Source organism: Nycticebus coucang, chromosome 21 (assembly GCF_027406575.1).
Source record: "Nycticebus coucang isolate mNycCou1 chromosome 21, mNycCou1.pri, whole genome shotgun sequence".
Lineage (NCBI taxonomy): Eukaryota > Metazoa > Chordata > Mammalia > Primates > Lorisidae > Nycticebus > Nycticebus coucang.
Genome location: NC_069800.1, coordinates 42,936,849 through 42,955,272, shown reverse-complemented (window position 1 = coordinate 42,955,272; position 18,424 = coordinate 42,936,849). Strand labels below are relative to the sequence as shown.

The window sequence follows — 18,424 nt, the reverse complement described above, 5'->3', positions numbered from 1 at the left end:
GGCCCAATCAGCTTTCATCCTCCTGGGAAGATGTCCTGCTCTCCCCAGGGCTAGTCAGGGCCCCTTTGGGTACTTGCAGTCCCTGAGCCCACCTCCTCCCCAAGCACAAATCACACCATATTATCAATGCTTGCTTCTTCATCAGAATTTCCCTCTAGATTCCTGGAGGGTGAGAGAGCTCTTATCAGCATTGATAATCAGTAGCTCAGCATCCTCAATGATAGCTCAATTATAGAAAAGAAACTTGGTCAAGTTTTGCTTAATGAATCAAGGGTTGGAGGGGCATAAAAACCTATTCTAACGCTATTGAGCTTCATATTAAACTTCATATTAAATATGAAAAAAAAACCTATTCTAACGCTATAAAACTCTAGTTCGATTGTCCTAGATGAGTCATTTAATCTTTCTAAGCCTCTATTTTTTCATTTGTTAAATGGGGATCATTAATTCTTGTCCTGCCTCTTCCTCAAGACTGCTGTGAGGATCAAACAGGTATGCTTTATGCAAGGCTATATTCAATAATGCATTTATTTAACAAATATTAAGTACCTACCATGTGTGAGGTATGCTCTAATATGATACTAGTTATTCATTTCTAAAACATTGAGATAAAATTCACTTGCCATAATATTTACCACTTTAAAGTACACAATTCAGTGGTTTTTAGGATATTTACGGAGTTGTGCAACATTACTACTAATTCCAGAATCTTAGTTATTCTTAGCAAGCACTGAGCTACAGCCTCCAATGCTCCTTAGGAACCCAGATATGTGGTTCTGTTTTGGCCCAGCTGCCACTTTTCTGGGAAAGCCCAGGATGCCCCTTGGAAAAATTTCTCTGAGGCAGGAGTGAAACAAACCATAAACACTCAGTATATACTGTGTTACATTTAGTGAAACAAAGTTGTAGATTTTCCTGGGGAAAAGGCCCACCACATCAGCCCAGCCCAAGCCTTTCCCTTGCCTTCCCTGTCTCAGATGTCCGATGCTTCAGTCTCCCCATCCACCCCCAGGACAACAGGCTGAACCCATGCTTCCATCATCCCATGGAAGTATCCCCCACAACAAATGGCTAATCTTGTCCACCCTGGTGGAAGAAAAAGACCAGCCTGTTACGTTAGCCAAGAATGGCAAGAGTAGCAGGTTGGGGCTAGATTTGCGGAAGTTTCAAATATAGAACTGGTGAGTGAGGCTTTATTCTGTAGGCCTGGGAAGCAATGAACTGGGGACATGACTGTCACACAGTGGGCTGGACCACAGAGGAAGTTCTGGAAGTGGAGAGGGACTGAGAGGCCAGCTGGAGGCTATGCCAGTAGCTGTCAACATTCGACACTGAGAAATGGGAAGAAAGATCAGGATTCCTGGACAATGACTTCTACCTTCTAACCACACTCTGCCACTCGTTTGCTGTGTGACCTTGGAGAAATCACTTTCCTTCTCGGAGCTTCAGTTAACGCATCCACAAAATTGGGATAATCCTAATTATTGGGATAATTCCTGTTTTACCTCTTAGGATTATTTGGAAAATCAGATGAGATGATGAATTGAAAAGCCCTTTATAAGAAAAATGTAAGGGATTTTGATTTCGGTCCTCCAAGTAATAAAGGCCATGGGCTTAAAAGACCCCCAGTGAAAGAATTCTTCTACCCTTCTCTACCTCTTTTTTCCTTACAGAAATGCTAGAATCCCTCACAGAAGGATCAGGGAAATCTAGGGATCCCAGAGGTAATAGGAGTACAGAAGGAATGTTGGAAATCTGGACATTAACATTCCTAAGACCTAGCCCCCCTAAATAGCCCCTTAGGCTCTCAGGCAGGCAGCAAGCCAAGGGGAATGATCTGTTACCACGTGGGGCAGAGTCTGGGGAGCAGTCAGGGTAGCCAGAGTCAGCATTTTGGAGCCACTGATCAGCAAGAGAAAGGAAGGAAGAGCCAGTTTTCCTTGCTGAGTCTCCCACACTTACATCCCTCCTTCAGGAGACAATGACACAGCCATCTTTCGTGTGACAACCATACTTGTATCATTTTCCTCCTCTGAACTTCATCTTCCTCATCTGTAAAGTGGGGTGATAAAGCCCCTAACACACTGTGAGTGCAGTTCAATGAATAGGACCGCCATTCTTTCATCTTTTGAAACCAAGCAGGCTCCCAGCACTAACATGATACTCTTTCCCCCATTTCCCAGCAAAGGCACTCTAGGAACAGAGCCCAAGCCCATAGGAGCATTTCCCACCTTCTGACAAAGTAAATCGGATTAGCTGGAGGAGGCAGATATGGGAAAGGAACCCCTGATGGGTTAGCGGTACATGCTTCAGTCTGCTGTCCAGGGATGACATGAGGAACCCTCTTTCCTACCAAGGCTGCTAGAAACCACTCTGGTTCCTGGAGCTTTGTGCTGTTTGGAAGAAGGGCTTGTCCCTGGACCTCAGGGGAGCACTCTTCCCTCTGTTCAGCGCAGGAAGGGAGGAATGAAGGACTAATACCTGTTGGTGCCCAGATGCCCTTGTCTGCGCTCCAGATAGGACCTGCCCTCCTCACATCTGGAAAGGAAAGGAAGGAACTGGGCATCTGTGTTCAGCTGAGACAATCAAAGCTCTTCCCATCTCCAAAGAGAATGTAGGTTGCTCTTAAAGTCACCATACACAGAGAAAATAGGAACTTGTAGCCAAATGTACATTTATTTACAAAATATTTATCACAAAATTTTACAAAGAGGTAGCCAACATGTAGAGAATATTTTGTAAATATTTTGTGAAATTCTGTAATGAACATTTTGCCAATGAAGGTACATTTGGCTACACTTTCCCATTTTCCCTATGTATGGCAACTTTAGGGACACCTTATAGTATGGAAGAAAGAAGTACTTTCTGTGGGGCCTGAAAACAGAGCTGGCCACAATCCTCCTCCCACCCCCACACCTGCCTCAGCTCTTTAATTCTGGCCAAAATTAACTACCCTACTTCTTCCCATGCCTTTTCTCAGGCAGCCTCCTCCTCCTGGAGAGCTCTCCCCAAATTGAACATCCAAATCCTGTCCCACCTCCTCTAGGTCAAATGTGCCCCTCTCTCTCCTTCCCTGATCTCTCTCCTCTGAACTTCAGTTGCACTTTTCCTGCCCCTCTAGATGGCAGTGTGCATGCTGCGTCACAGTAACACCTGCCCATATTTATTTACCCTCAAGGGGACACAGGTGACTAAGTGGTTTCTAGCACAGGCTGTGGAGCTAGGCAGACCTGAACTCAAAAACCAGCTTTGCAGTTTCTTAGTCATGTGACCCTGGGTCACTTCTCCCCTCTGAGCCTCAGTTCCCTTGGGGAAATGGAGATAATCATGGTACCTACTCTACAGAACTGTTGCTGCATTTAAATGAGATGGAACACCTAAAACATTCAGCGTGGAGCCTGGCACAAAGTTAGTAAGGTGACTTAATGATTATCATGACCTTTCAGGAAGCTTCATGGATGATTTGTCTTTACATGTCCTAAAACACCTAACACAAGCTCACAACACTAGGTGGGTGGGAGGCAGATCTATGCACTGCATCGGGAGGCCCTTTCCAACAGGCAGAGCAGTGCAACCTGGGCTGCCTATGCAGGTCTTAAGCTCTGTGTTCTGCAGCGGCCTGCAAGCAGATGCAGAATTACTCAATATTACTACTATTGATGACAGGAGTTATGGGCCTTTGCAGGCCTATGAGCCATTCCTTCTCCAACAACCGAGGACTCCACTAATATTGCCGCATGTTCTTGTGATCTGGTCTGCCCAGCAGCCTCCCATTCACCCTTCATCTGGGGATAGCCCTGCTCCTCCATTAACTACATGGGGAGGCACCTGACCCATATCCTCATTCTCCCAGCAACTGTGATTGAACCACTCAGAGTTCTTCGTTTGGATTGATATATAGATCCTAGAAGAAAAATAGTCCCCTTTTCTGTGTAGATTACTAAACTGGGGCAGAGGACAGCTTAGAGGGGAAAGATAGACAGTGATGGCAAAGAGATGGTGAGTCAATCTGATTCCTCATCCTTCAATCCCATGAACTGCCCCAGGATCCGTTAAAGTCCTTTTTTTGTTGAAGCTCCTTTGAGTAGAGTTTTTGTCACTGGTTTCTGAAAAAGCCACCTGCAATTATTCACACAGACCCTAACTAAACAAGATAAGGTCTTTGCTGGCCATGGGCAGCACTGGGCAGAAACCAGGACTATAACTGCTCTTGTACTTTCGGACACCTTCCCTATCTTCTTGGCTGCGACAGACAGTTTACAAAGCATGTTGTCAAGAATCATCCTGTCCCAGTGGTCTTTAACTGCTTCTAGAGCCCTGGGAATATGCAGAGGTATCTCCAAAAGCAGAGAACAAAGAGCAACAGCAGGGCAAAATTCTGGGTAAAGTGCCTCCAATTCAACCGGACAAATTCTGCTACAAATTCTTATATATTGAGATCTGCTGCCCAAAAAGACTGACAAACCCTATTCTAATTTCAGAAGACAAATAAGAATTAAGAAGTACCCAGAGCTAGACATAGTTGCTCACACCTGTAATCTTAGCTACCAAAAAGGCTGAGATAGGAGGGTAACTTAGGGCCAGGAGTTTGAGACCAGCCTAGGCAACATAGTGAGAACTTGTCTTTAAAAAAAAAAAAATTAAAAATTTAGCTGAGCATGGTGGCACACACCTGTAGTCCAAGCTATTCAGGAGGCTGAGGTGGGAGGATCACTTGAGTCCAGGAATTCAAGGCTTCAGCAAGCTATGATTGTGCCACTGCCCTCCAGCATGAGTGACAGAGCAAAAAAGAAGTACTCAAACAAAGAATGTGTTCATCTGCATATACAGAAGGGGAAACTGAGGCTCAGCAAGAGGAAGTAATGAGCCCAAGGCTGAAAAGCAAGGACTTCAATGTGGGGCTCTGGATTTATAGGCCAAACAGCTGGCACTGCATCAGGCTGCTTATAAAATCCATAATCTCTCACGTTTTCTGTCTCCTTCAGTAAACTGGTGGTGGTTACCAATAGTCTCATCTTTTTTGGTCCCAGACCCTCCGAGCTGCCTGCCTTGGAGGTCTTCTGGAAACCTCAGGGACATATGGTATAAATGCAGGAACCAATCTCTACCTCCCCTCACTGAACCCCCCACCTCCCCTGAGCACATACACCCTGGATTCCCTTTCTTTCCACACATTTGCCCAAATGTCAGGGAAAGGCTAGGCAGGCCCTTCCCAGGAACTCCTAATCCACCTCCTCTGTCCTGGCTGTGCTGTGCCTGTGGACAGAGGAGTCCTTGTTCCCAGTGCTTCCTGCCCAGAGATCTCCGTGGGGCCCATGCAGGAAGAAGCCAAATCGCTCCTTTTAACTAGAGCTAAAGCCACCCGCTTTGGAACATGCTTTCAACTCTGTTCACCATTTATTCTACCTGCCCCAGCCTGGCTCAGCCCCACACACCCCCATCATGCCTGTTCTTTACATATACATACTGGCACACACATGCACACAAACAAACAAAATGGAAAGTTCCCCTCCGGGTACAAAGGTACCTCACATACAACCGAAACTAAAACCAGAGGATTCTATGATGACAACATCCCAGCTCTGGTAGTTGTGCCTTACTAATAACCCCAAGGTGACATTTGCATATTATTTCTCAATTTCCCTCAGCATAACTTCATTGGCTCAGTTCACTTTCTACACCCTCACCCTGCCAGAGTCACAGCACCTCCAGGTTGGAAAAGGGCTTTGACAAGCCTCACATTGGTGGTTTCCAAAGTGTCTTACTTAAAGCCAGAGAAGGAGCCATAGCATTGACTGGGAGGCTACTTGAGGCTGAGGAATTAGCCAATGAGAGTCTCCCAGCCCTATCCCAACCTCAACTGGAGCTACAAACCCTTTAGTTGTTTTGTGCACTGACATTCTCTGGGGTTCATTTGAAAAGGGTATTTCCCTGCTGGAAAGTCTGAAAACAACTCAATTAGTCTGAATCTACCTTCCTACACTCCCCAAACACCCCAACAATGTATAGGTGACTCTAAGGCCAACAGAAAGGAAGGTCACATAGTAGTCGATGCCACAGCCAGAATGAAAACACCTTCCCCCGAACCTAGTCTACAACCTAAGAGTGGTTAAGCAAAAGAATGCAAGGGCCGCAGGGCCAGTGGATCCAGCTCCCAGGCCCAACACCATCCACCGCCAGCCATGGTGGCCTGGCTGAACACCACAGGCAGAGCACATTGTCTAACACCGAGCACTTAGTGAACATGCACTTCAGCCCCTACTTCAAAATGAGCCAAACTCCCAGCTGCTCGGGAGGCTGAGGCAAGAGAATCGCGTAAGCCCAAGAGTTAGAGGTTGTAAGAGTTAGAGGTTGCTGTTAGCCGTTTGACATCATGGCACTCTACCCGAGGGCGGTACAGTGAGACTCTGTCTCTACAAAAAAAATAAATAAATAAATAAATAAGTCAAACCAGGGAAGGCCCTCACCAATCCCCCCTTTTGCCACTACCAGAAAACTGTGACCTAGACAAATCCTCACACCTCTCTAGCAGTAAAATTTATCAAAACTGAGAGCCTGGGGGCCTAGAAGCCCTTTTTGTCCAACGGCAGCAGAAGGAAAATAAGGTTGTGCCTCTGGAACACTCACCCCTCCTCTGTTCACACCAGCTCCCTGGGGCAAAGACGTCTGTTAGTCAGGCACCTAGAAGGAGGAAACAGGGTTAGCTCCTTAGAACAGGAGTTCAGGAACCCAGCAAGGGCTAGAAATTGAGAGGCTGGCATTTGACTCTCACAGGAACCTTAGGGAAGTTGCTGAACCTGTTAAACACAAAGGCCCTGTGAGGCAGAGAGCAAAAGGGAAAGTAACGAACATAAAGCTGAAGCAGCCAGCAGGGGCCAGGCCGCCAAGGGCCCTTGAGGCCAAGGTGAAGATTTGGTCTTTATTCTAAGAGCAAAGGGAAACCACTGACTAGAAGGGTAGAGAATGGACTGGAAAGAGGTAAGAATAGCTACAGGAGTATCAGTTAGTGGTTGTCGTGATTGTCCAAGGAAGGTATGACAAGGGCCTTGGCAAGGGTGGTTGCAGAAGAGCTAAAAAGAAGTAAATGGACTTAAGAGATATTTAAGAGGTGGTGTCTATAGAACTTGGTGGTGGCCTGGAATTAGAGAGATGAGGAGGGGTTCCAACCTTTGGGTGTCTCCTTCCCTGCTGGAGCAGTGGTCTCCAGCACCAGGAAAAATATACCCACTCCTCGCCCAATCTGACCTGTCCTTGCCTTAGTATCCTCATCTGTGAAATAAATACCGTTGGACTCAACAATCCCTCAGGGTCTTTTGTGTGTGTGTGTGTGTGTGTGTGAGACAGAGTCTCACTATGTCGCCCTCTGTAGAGTGCGATGGCATCATAGCTCACAGCAACCTCAAACTCTTAGGCTTAAGCAATTCTCTTGCCTCAGCCTCCCAAGTAGCTGGGACTACAGGTGCCCACCACAACACCTGGTTATTGGGCATTGTAGTTGCCATTTTTGGTTGTAGTTGCCATTATTATTTGGCAGGATTCAAACACACCAGCTCCAGTGTATTTGGCTGGTGCCCTAGCCACTTGAGCCACAGGCACTGAGCCATCCCTCAGGGTCTTTTTAGCATTAATAATCTCTTCTTGTATAATTCACTCAGAGTATTTTTTTTTTTTTTTAATTAGAGACAGAGTCTCACTTTATGGCCCTCGGTAGAGTGCCGTGGCCTCACACAGCTCACAGCAACCTCCAACTCTCTGGGCCTAAGCGATTCTCCTGCCTCAGCCTCCCGAGTACCTGGGACTACAGGCGCCCGCCACAACGCCCGGCCATTTCCTGGTTGCAGCTTGGCCAGGGCTGGGCTTGAACCCGCCACCCTCGGCACATGGGGCCGGCGCCCTACCGACTGAGCCACAGGCACCGCCCATTCACTCAGAGTATTTAAGGCATTTTTCTCAGGGTCTCACTATGTTGCTCAGGCTGGTCTTCAACCCCTGAGGTCAAGCTATCCTCCCACCTCAGCCTCCCGAGTAGCTGGGACTACAGGCACGCATGACTGCACCCCTCCTTTTGCAATCTTCTTTGGCACCAACTACAGGTCCAGCCTAGAATACAATGGAGCAGGATAGTTGTGGGGAGTAGCCTCAGTTTCCCGGGATTCATACAGTCAGAAGAGTCAATCTCTAGGTAGGATAGGTGTTTCTATTTTACAAAGAACATGAGAATCAGGCAAATCAGAAGGATGTACCATGGTTTATGAGCTTAGGTTTTGGAGACACGTGGACCTAGTTTGAATTCTGGTTCCATCAATTTTTAGCTATGTGGCCTAGGTCAAGTCACTTTAGTTCCTCATTTGGAAAGTAGAGGTAATAGTTAGCATCTGCTTCCAAGGCTCATGGGAGTATTACAGGGGATGCATGTTGAAAGCTCAACACAGTGCCTTGTACAAACATCTAAGAGGGGAAGCCTCATTCACAGGTAGGTGAGGCCCAGATAGGTGAGATGACTCATAGAAGATAACAAAGTGAAGGGGAGGCCAAGGCAAGTGGATTACCTGAGCTCACAAGTTTAAGACCAGCCTAAGTAAGAGCGAAACCTCGTCTCTAAAAATAGCCAGGCATTGTGGCAGGTGCCTGTAGTCCCAGCCACTCGAGAGGCTGAGGCAAGAGGATCACTTGACTCCAAGAGTTTGAGGTTGCTGTGAGCTATGACGCCATATCACTCTACCCAGGGCAACAAAGTGAGACTCTATCTCAAAAAAAAAAGTGGCAGAGCAAAAAGCCCCACCCTGACAGCTGAACTATGGAGCCCAGTGACTGTCCAAGGTCACAGAGAGAATTAACAACAGAAAAGGGATTTGCTAGGGGCTAGGTGGTACACACCTATATTCCCAGCTACTCACAAGGCTCAGGCAGAAGGATAATTTGAGCCCAGAAATTGGAGGTTATGAAGAACTATAATCACGCCACCGCACTCCAGCCTGGGTAACAGAGCAAGAGGAATTTGAACTCAAGCCTCTTGTATGTGGGGATGCTTCAAATTCCAGAGCTCTTTAAACCTGGAATGGGACAAATGCAAATTGGGGCCGATGATGTATGTTGGCACGTGTATGTGCGCATGTGTGCAGCTACCTTGAGAGGAAACCAAAAGGAGCTGATAAAACAAAAGCCTCTTTCTCAGAACCTCTCTCTGGGGACTGGGCAGGAGAGGAGGGGGCTGACAGCAGGGCCATCCATCCTGCTGGGGTTGAGCTGAGGGCTAGATCTGAGCAAACAGAAACAGTTCCAGCTTGGCCACCAACTGCTGTATGGTCAGCAGGTCTCTCTCTCTGTCTCTCTCATCTGTTTCTTCAACCTCAGAATGACGCAGTTGTACTAAATGGTGTCAAGATCCCTTCCAGTTATAGGAGACAAATAATAAACATTCCTTAAAGCTCTGGATTCCTAGCCAGGCCCTGCTCCTACAAACTCAGATGGTGGCCTATTAACACTGGCTCTAACATTACCAAAGTAGGGTTGGGAAGTTCTGCATTTGGGTTCTGGCTATATAGCTAGGAATGTCTTCAATAAGCCTCAATTTCCTTATCTGAAAAATGGAGACTTATCTTTGCCTGACCACTTGCAGAAGGTAAGATTCAAGGAGCTACCCCAATGGCAAGTAATCTCTTGAGGTATCATACAAAATATCCCCCAAGTCCCCATACCAACTCCTATCCCCAAGCTCTTTTATTTTCTTTTTGTTTGTTTGTCTGTTTTCCGAAGCTCCTTTATTTTATTTTCCTGATACAGCATCTCACTCTGTCACCCTGGGCAGAGTGCCATGGCATCATCACAGCTCAGAGAAACCTCAAACTCCTGGGGCTCAAGAGATTCTCTTGCCTCAGCTTTTCAATTTTTAGTGGAGACAGGGTCTCACTCTTGCTCAGGCTGGTCTTGAACTCCTGAGCTCAAGCAATCCTCTCACCTCAGCTTCCCAGAGGGCTAGGATCATAGCCATGAGCCATCACGCCAGCTCCAAGCTCTTTTAACTTCTCCTTTTCCTCTGTCCTGGGTCCCCTCAGACAAATGGAATAACTCATCCAAACTCATCCAAACTGACGGATGCAACAGTACTACAGTAGCAACAACCAGCACAATTCATAGTAGTGGCAACCACTGCCACAGTTGATACTTGACTGCTGAGACATGCTGGGCACTGTGCTAAATCCTTCACTTGGATTATTTCTCAGGCAATGACCTCAATAACCATTAGTTTCAATTTACAAATGACAGACTAAGGTTCATATACAGAGCAAGGGAATAGCATGGCCAAGGTGAGGACCCCGTCAACGTTTCTTCATTTGCCATCAGAAGCCCTGATAACTTTGGAGTTATCCAGAGTAACATTCCACCAAGAGGTATAGTCCAGACTGGGAGTGGAGTGGGGACTATCTTCCCTTCACTGACCTCCTCAAATCTCCCCAAATAACTAGTCTGTATATTATTATTTCAGTGTGTCCATCTTAATTCTGGCTACAATAATGCTGTCAAGTAGAAATATAACGTGAGCCACACAGATAATTTAAAATTTTCCAGTAGCCACATTAAAAAAAGTACAAAGCAATGAGTGAACTTAATTTTAATAATGTATTTAATCCAATATGTCTATTTCAACATGTAATCAATATAAAAAGACTATTGAGGCTTGGTGCCTGTAGCTCAGTGGCTAGGGCACCAGCCATACACACTGGAGCTGGCAGGTTCAAACCCAGCCCAGTCCTGCCAAACAACAAGGACAACTACAACCCCCAAAATAGCTGGGCACCTGTAGTCCCAGCTACTTGGGAGGCTGAGGCAAGAGAATTGTTTAAGCCCAAGGGTTTAAGGTTGCTGTGAACTGTGATGCCATGGCACTCTACTAAGGGTGACATAGTGAGACTCTGTTTCACAAAAAAAAAAAAAAAAGACTATTAAGCTATTTTACATTATTTTTTCATATTAAATCCAGTATGTATTTTATACTTATAGCACATCTTGATTTAGTTGCTAAATATTTACCAGCTTAGACTCTCTTTGCCTTTACAATTGAAAAAGTGTCTGTATATTCTATACACACACACAAAAACATATATATATATGGGCAGGGGGAACAGAGCCTCACTCTGTCATCCAGGTTGGAACTCCTGAGCCTTGAAGTAATCCTTCTGCCTCAGTCTCCCCAGTGTCCAGGACTACAGGCATGTAGTCCACAATTATTTTTTAAATTTTTGTAGAGATAGTGTCTTACTGTGTTGCCCAGTCTGGTCTCGAACCCCTGGCTTCAAACAGTCCTACTTCAGCTTCCTGAAATACTGGGATTACAGGCATGAGCCACTGTACCCAGTCTTAAAAAGTATATTCCTGAATTCCTGAATCTAAGTTCTCACACAGACATAAAAGTTTGTCAGTAACTGAATGAAAAAAAAAATTATAACTGAATGAAGTATTCTTTTTTTCTGAGACAGAGCCTCAAGCTGTCGCCTTGGGTAGAGTGCCGTGGCATCACAGCTCACAGCAACTTCCAACTCCTGGGCTTAAGTGATTCTCTTGCCTCAGCCTCCCAAGTAGCTAGAACTACAGGCACCTGCCACAACGCTCGGCTATTTATTTATTTATTTTTGGTTGTAGTTGTCATTGTTGTTTTGGCAGGTCTGGGTAGGATTTGAACCTACCAGCTCTGGTGTATGTGGCTGGCACCTTAGCCGCTTGAGCTACAGGCACCAAGCCTGAAAGAAGTATTCTTTTAAATTAATTAAAATCAAATTAAATTAAGTATTAAATAAAATTTAAAATTCATTTCCTCAGTTGTACTAGTCACATTTCAAATGTTCAGTAGCCACATGTGACCAGTAGCTGCTCTATGGAGCAGTTGCAGCTCTACAGTGACGACCTTGAGGGCATGGGCTAGTGCCTCCTTGGCCCTACCCCCAGAGCTAAGCCTCAGATATAAAGTTCAATCTGAATAGAATGGTATCTACTCATTCAGCAAACCCCTAGGAGCCTGATATTAATATTTACCTCAGGTAACAACATACAATGATGGTGACAAAGAGATCGGGGTACCTATTGCTCCGAGCATGATACTTGGGCCACCTGCCCAAGGTCACCCAGCTTTGACCTGGCCTGCTAACTTGGACTGAGCTCTGTCCCTAAATCTTGGCAGTGGCCTGCCCTGAGGCTCAGTCTTCCTTCCAGAGGAAGAAATAAGCCTTTGCCTCTATTCTCAAGGTGCCCATATCCCCCAGTCTAGTGGCAGAGGATAGCCCAGAACAGGCAACCCAGTGGAGATGCTGAAAAGGAAGGAGAGCAGGAGAAAGGGATGGCATGGGCCACACTGGGCAGCAGTCCTATGTGTATGGCTTAGGCCACTGTGAACCCACCCCCACCCCAGCAAGAGGCAAAGCCAGCAAGGTCCACTGGCTGCCTACTCTCTAGGTGGGCCCCCCTGGGCTAGGTGCCAGGCCCTCCCCCAAGAGCACTTGCCCAGAGGCTCCCGGATTAAAGCGAGAGGCCCCACTCACCTCCCAGGGTTACCTCAGCTGGAGGTAGGGGAAAGGGTCCAGGCAGCAGCCGCCCCCAGGGGAAGAAGGGAGGAGGCAGATTCTGGAGTAGGGAAAAGGTGGCAGGTACAAGCCAGAAAAACCTGGGTGGCTCCACCCCTCTTGTGGGGGTCACAGCTGGTGCTCAGCTCCCCCTCCTGACAGCCCCGCAGGGTGAAACTCTCACCAGCTATTAGGTTTAACAATTAACTCTGGTTTCCACAGGCAGTTCCAGCAAGAAGTCCCATCTGGGGCTACAGGGATAGGAAATGGATAGAGATGGAGAAGGGGGAGGGGCTGGTGTTAAGGGACAGAGGGGTGGCTAGTGATCCCCTTACCTCCTCCCTCCCACCCTCCCCACCAATGTGGGGCAGCCCTCTGTGCCAAAGGGTGACAGCATTAGTTCCAGGAGCTGGGCAGTGCCTGGCACATAGTAGGTGCTCAATAAATATTTTTAGTAAACAAATAAAAGGAGACATGGTCAGGTGGAGTGGCTCACGCCTGTAATCCTAGCACTTTGGGAAGCCAAGGAGGGAAGATTACTTGAGGCCTGGAGTTCAAGACCAGACTGAACATGAATGAAACCCCATCTCTACATAAAATAGAAAAATTAGCCAGGCATGGTAGTGCCTGCCTGTCGTCCCAGCTACACAGGAAACTGAAGCAGGAGGATCACACGAGTCCAGGAGTTTGAGGTTGCAGTGAGTTATGATGGTTCCGCACTCTAGCCCAGGCAATGGAGCAAGACCCCGTCTAGAAGTGGGGGAAAAGGTCTGAATGGGTACACTAGAATAAAACAGGCCAGTCAGATGGGCAGACTGATGAGGGCAGAAGTAAAGGAAGGTGAAAGATGGCTTGCACCAGGCTGGGCACCTTCTTGATCCCTTTGACCCTAGGACTTCACAAAAACTGGGATGGTAGCCACCCAAGGCATGCCAGGGACATGGCTTTGAAGTCCCTCAGCCCTGGATGCCAGTTCTGACTCCACTCTTCCTGGCTCTGACCGTGGGAGCCCAGTTTCTTCCTCTGTAGTGAAGGTGAGATCACTACAGGCCAGGGCTATGCAGTGCCAGGCCCACAGATGCTAGGGCGCCTGTGCTGTTCTCACACAGTCATGTCTTTTGCTGCTTGGCAACAGCCTCCTCTTCTCAGGCCACCCCCTGATTTCCCCCACATCCCAATATTCTCCTGGTTCCCACCTATGTGGCCCTTTCTCCTTTTCCGGAAGGAAAGCCTGGAATGATGACGGCTCTAGCCCACTCACGTCCCACTCACCTGGGATCACGCACATACCTTGGTAACAGACTGCTCCCAAATTGACGTTTGCTTGTCATTTACATCCTCCTTAGGTTGCCTGGCCCCCTCTTCACCCTCTTCCCCTAAACCTTTACACAGGCCTAGGCCCACAGCCCATCAAGAGCTCACAGGGCCAATTTCCTCAGTGTTCTTGGGTTGAATCGCCCCCTTTCTGGGCCTCTGCTTCCTATCAGTATAACGCAGAGTGAGGAGAAGTAGATACAGAGATCACTTCACTGGCCAGCTCTCATATTTAGAGATTCTGACATTTCTGGGAGCATTTTGTGCTTTTAACTTCAGACCGATCAGGATTCAAATCCCAACCTTGACCAGGTAAACAAGCAGTCCTACAGAGGCCTAGAACTGCAGCTCACTCCACCATTCTCACCTCAAGCCTGGGCAGAGAGATTCAGTGCCTCCCCTCACTGATCCCCACTCCCTCTGCCATAAAACTCTCACTTTCTGCCCCTCCTTTCCAGCCTTTCTCTCTTGCTCTCAGTAGAGGCATGATGAGCCATCACTCACCCAAATTCTTCTTGGCAAAACAAAGCTTGAAGCTCCCCATCCATCCAGGGTGCTGGCCTGGTCTGTGTGGAGATTCTGGGACTACTTCTGCTTCCATTCTACTCTTTCCTGCATCCTTCCTGCAACTTTCTGAACATATGCCCCACTTTCCCCTTCTCCACAGGGAAGACCTGTCCCCCAGCCTCTCACTGCCCCTCTTGCTTCATACCCTTCTAGCTCAAATGTCATGTTCAGCCTGGCATCAACACTGATCACTCACCCCTCAACTCACTCAGCCACAGCTCTGCCAGACACTGACTCATACTAGAGGCTTATTACCCCTCTCACTCCTAAGACCCTGGACACCAAGGAACTCCTGTAATGATTTTTTTTTAATCTCTTACGCTGGCCCCCTATAGCACAATGCTTAGAACAAATTAGGTGTTTGCTGAAATAACAACTGTAATAAACATTAACTAAAATCTAACAGATTATAATCATTTATTGGCTATTCATTCTTTACAATGCTCTTATCTCAGCATTTTACATATAGCATTTCAGTTAATTTTCCCAAACCCCCCAAAGACTTATGATCCCTACCAATTTGTTTTAAGCCAGTGATTCTCAACCTGTGGGTCAGGTGGCGCCTGTGGCTCAAGGAGTAGGGTGCCGGTCCCATATGCCGGAGGTGGCGGGTTCAAAAAAAAAAAAAAATCTCAACCTGTGGGTCACGACCTACAGAACTGTATTAAAGGGCTGCAGCATTAGGAAGATTGAGAACCACTGTTTTAAGCTGAGAAAACTGAGGCTTAGAAAGGAAAAGGATCTTTCCCAAGGTCACACAGCCAGGAAATGGCAAAGTGAAGACTGGAATTTAAGGCCTTACCCACTCTCCTCTTGGCCTCCCTCAAATCCACAAATAACAAAGGAGGGGATATGTGAGAAGTCATGGCCTGCCAGTGACATGGGCCATGTGGGCCAAAAGCCAGCCCAGCCCAAGGCTGGAGGTAGATTCTGCAAATAAAAGTTAGTAAGTCTCAATTAAGCACCTGCACTATGCACAGCCCCATATGAGGTGCTGGAGAGCAAAGAATGAGAGATGAGACATCCCAGTACTCTGAGCCTTGACACCTAGTGAGAGAGACAAGCCACCTCCCCAGATAAAGCTAAGACCAAAGCAAAACTCATCTCCCAGAGAGGAACAGATAAAGCACTAAGGTAATGCAGAGGAGTTAAAGACAAATCCCATTGTGGGAGTGGGAGGAGGGCTCATGAGGGACAAAGGCTGGCATCTGAGCTGAGCCTTGAAAAGGCAGACAGGATTTCAACAGTGATGGGGAAAGGAGGGGGTGGCATTCCTGGCAGGAAGGAACAGAGGGAGCTGGGGCAAAGACAGAGGTAAGCATTGGGCATGTCCCAGGAGTCTCAGGAAACATGTTCTCCCAGTCCCCGCTTGGCACTGGCCCAGGTGTCCAGCCCGGCAGAGAGGCCACCTTGAACTTCCTCAGACTCACGGGAACCTGGCTCATTTATGGTAAGTGGGCACAGAAAGAGAGAAAGAGCCAAAGCACCTGGGCATGTGGTTTGCTAGGAGGGACTTCAGGGATCAGAATCCAAGGTCTGTGCAGAATCTCTGAAGATAAGAGATGATGAGGTCTGATCAGAAGTGGGTGAAATTAAGAAGGTAGCAAGGAACATGGACCGGACAGCAAGAGACTTCCAGAATCACAGATCAAAGCTGCATGAGACTTTGGGATTATCCTGTCCAACCTCCCTTCTACAGTTTGGAAAAGTGAGCCCCAGACACTGCCCTCAGCTTCTTCATGCAAAGCCAGAAATGTGCTGAGAGGTGAGAGAAACCAGCCCTCTCTACCTGGCTCTGCCATTGGCTCCCTGGTGACCTTTCTCTAGATGTTAGGTTCCAACTCCATAAAACAACCCTGAAGATGTCGGTTCTGAACTTTTATGGGTTGTGTTTCAAAGACTCAGATGATGTCTACAGATCCTCTGCTGGGGACAATGCATACTCTTAAAATTGTGCATGCCATTTTTTTTTTTTTTTTATTGTTGGGGATTCGTTGAGGGTACAATAAGCCAGGTTACATTGATTGCAATTGTTAGGTAAAGTCCCTCTTGCAATCATGTCTTGCCCCCATATGTGCATGCCATTTTTAAAGTTCATGAACATCTGAGACTAGCTTTCTCCATGGGCAATTTGAGAACCATCTGTGTCCCTGTCACCTCAACAGGGAGCCTGTGGTTAAACAGGCTGATTCCAGAACTTCACCATGGATCTGACCTTCCCATGGAGCAGCTGAATTTGAATCTCTGGAAGAGGGTGTTTTCTAGCATGCTCCCCTTTGTTATTCTTAGGAGAACAAAGTTTGAGGGACCTGGCCATTAGGGAACCCTAGAATTCAGGAGAATAGGGTACAGTGCTGAGCTGCTTCCCTTTTGGCTAGTTTACCTACTCAGCTGTCTCTACTTCCACTCTGCTCTTTCCTGCATCCTTCCTGTGACTCTCTGAACATATGCTCCACCTTCCCTGTCTCCTTACCTATGAAGATATGGCTCTGTGGCTAAAAGTTTTAAAGCCACTGCTCTTCCATCAAGATCCCTTCTGGTTGAACCACCCGCTCTAGCAGACAGGTGGCTGGGCCAGTTAGGCTGACCAACATAATGGTCATGGTAGGGGTAGGAGTAGGCTCAGCTCGCCTACTGCAGCTGCCCAGATTCTTTAGTGACACTCTGAGATCAGTAGCACTGCCTGAGAGGGAATCTGGATTCCTGCACTGAACCTGGGGTAAGGAGAGGTTTTCTGTACTTCCCTCTCTCCAGGCCTTCTACCTTCCCTCTCCCTCAGGCCAGCTCTGGCTTCATTCTTTTCCTCTTCTAGCAGACAAGTACTTTTGAACCTGGTTCTCCTGGCTCCACCCTTTGCGTCCCTCCTCACTTCCTCCATAGTCCCACCCATCACTGAGCCTGATAGAATATCCAAACCCCCTTCTCAGAGCACCCTTCTGAGAAGATAAAATAAATGCTCTTTGCATATAATAAGCTCCTTTAACTGGAATATTCTATTCAGTAAAAAACTAAGGTGGCCAGTGACAGAATAATAACTCAGAAAAAAGCTAAGTATCTTCAGACCTGCCCTGTCACTTACCCTGATGCAACATCTCTTCCACCAGTGGGCACAGAGCCTTGGCCAGCCCCAGGCTGATGCTTTAAGAAGGCCAGTCCCCCAGTGGATGGCAGCATGCAAGCAGAGAGGCAAAAGTCCTCGGTTAGAGAAAGTGCTCTAAGAGTTGAGAATTTGTTCTCTGGATTTGAGCAAATACCTGCCCTTCAGTGGACCCCTAAATATTCTCACAGGCCCCAACAGGAACAATATAGGAAAGACTCAAGAGTGCCTGTGGGCTTTGGATAGATCTAGGTTAAAATAAGACAGTGTCTCATTTTAAAGTGTGCTCCCAAAGATGCGCTGGGTCTTATTTTCAGGGGACGTCTTATCTTTTCTGTAAGTAGGTCTTATTTTTGGAGGATGTCTTATTTTCGGGAAAACAGGGTAGTTGTATCACTTGCTGGCTGAGGACTGGTCAGGCCTTGGGCAAGTTATTTAGCCTCCTTTAATAAAATGGGAATAGTAATCTCAGCCTAATGGGTAGTTGTAGGGATTAAAAGACACAAGGCTTGTAAAGCACTTAGCACAGGGCCTGGCACAACGTAAGGCAATGAACATAAGCAATTGTTTATAAGTCTCCAGACTGAGCCTCTTAGGAGGAAGACCCTAGGCTTTCTAATTCTTAGGTGGCCTCAAGCAACCCCAAAATCACCCATCTGAAGTGAGTCTGGATACTTTATCTTCAGACCTCTAATCTGGAGAAGGAGAGGGAAGAGGGGAAAGCAGAGATAAAGGAGTAAGAGAGAACAGAGGAGGCAGGAAAAGAAAGGAGAAAAATCAAGGGGCCACCTGGCTGTCTCCGTTTGTGGGAAAGGAAGATGACTATACAGAAAGTGCCAGGACAGGATAAGCCCTCTCTCCTTTCCAAGAGCCTTCCCTAGACCCACCAAGT

The 18,424-nt window shown here is 47.1% G+C and overlaps 1 protein-coding gene across 23 annotated transcripts in view; it reads right to left on the bottom strand.

The window, feature by feature from the left end:
• Positions 1 to 18,424, bottom strand: part of EPB41L1 (erythrocyte membrane protein band 4.1 like 1) — a 124,582-nt gene that overhangs the window by 97,997 nt on the left and 8,161 nt on the right. For 20 of the 23 annotated variants that reach the window (XM_053573523.1, XM_053573519.1, XM_053573532.1 and 17 more), the window contains exon 2: positions 6,628 to 6,681. The exons of 2 other annotated variants lie outside the window; for them this stretch is intronic. The gene's annotated coding sequence lies outside the window, so the exon portion shown is untranslated. Of the gene's footprint in view, positions 1 to 2,481; positions 2,539 to 6,627; positions 6,682 to 18,424 lie in introns of those variants that run through there. One more of the 23 variants, XM_053573522.1, reaches the window with a different exon arrangement.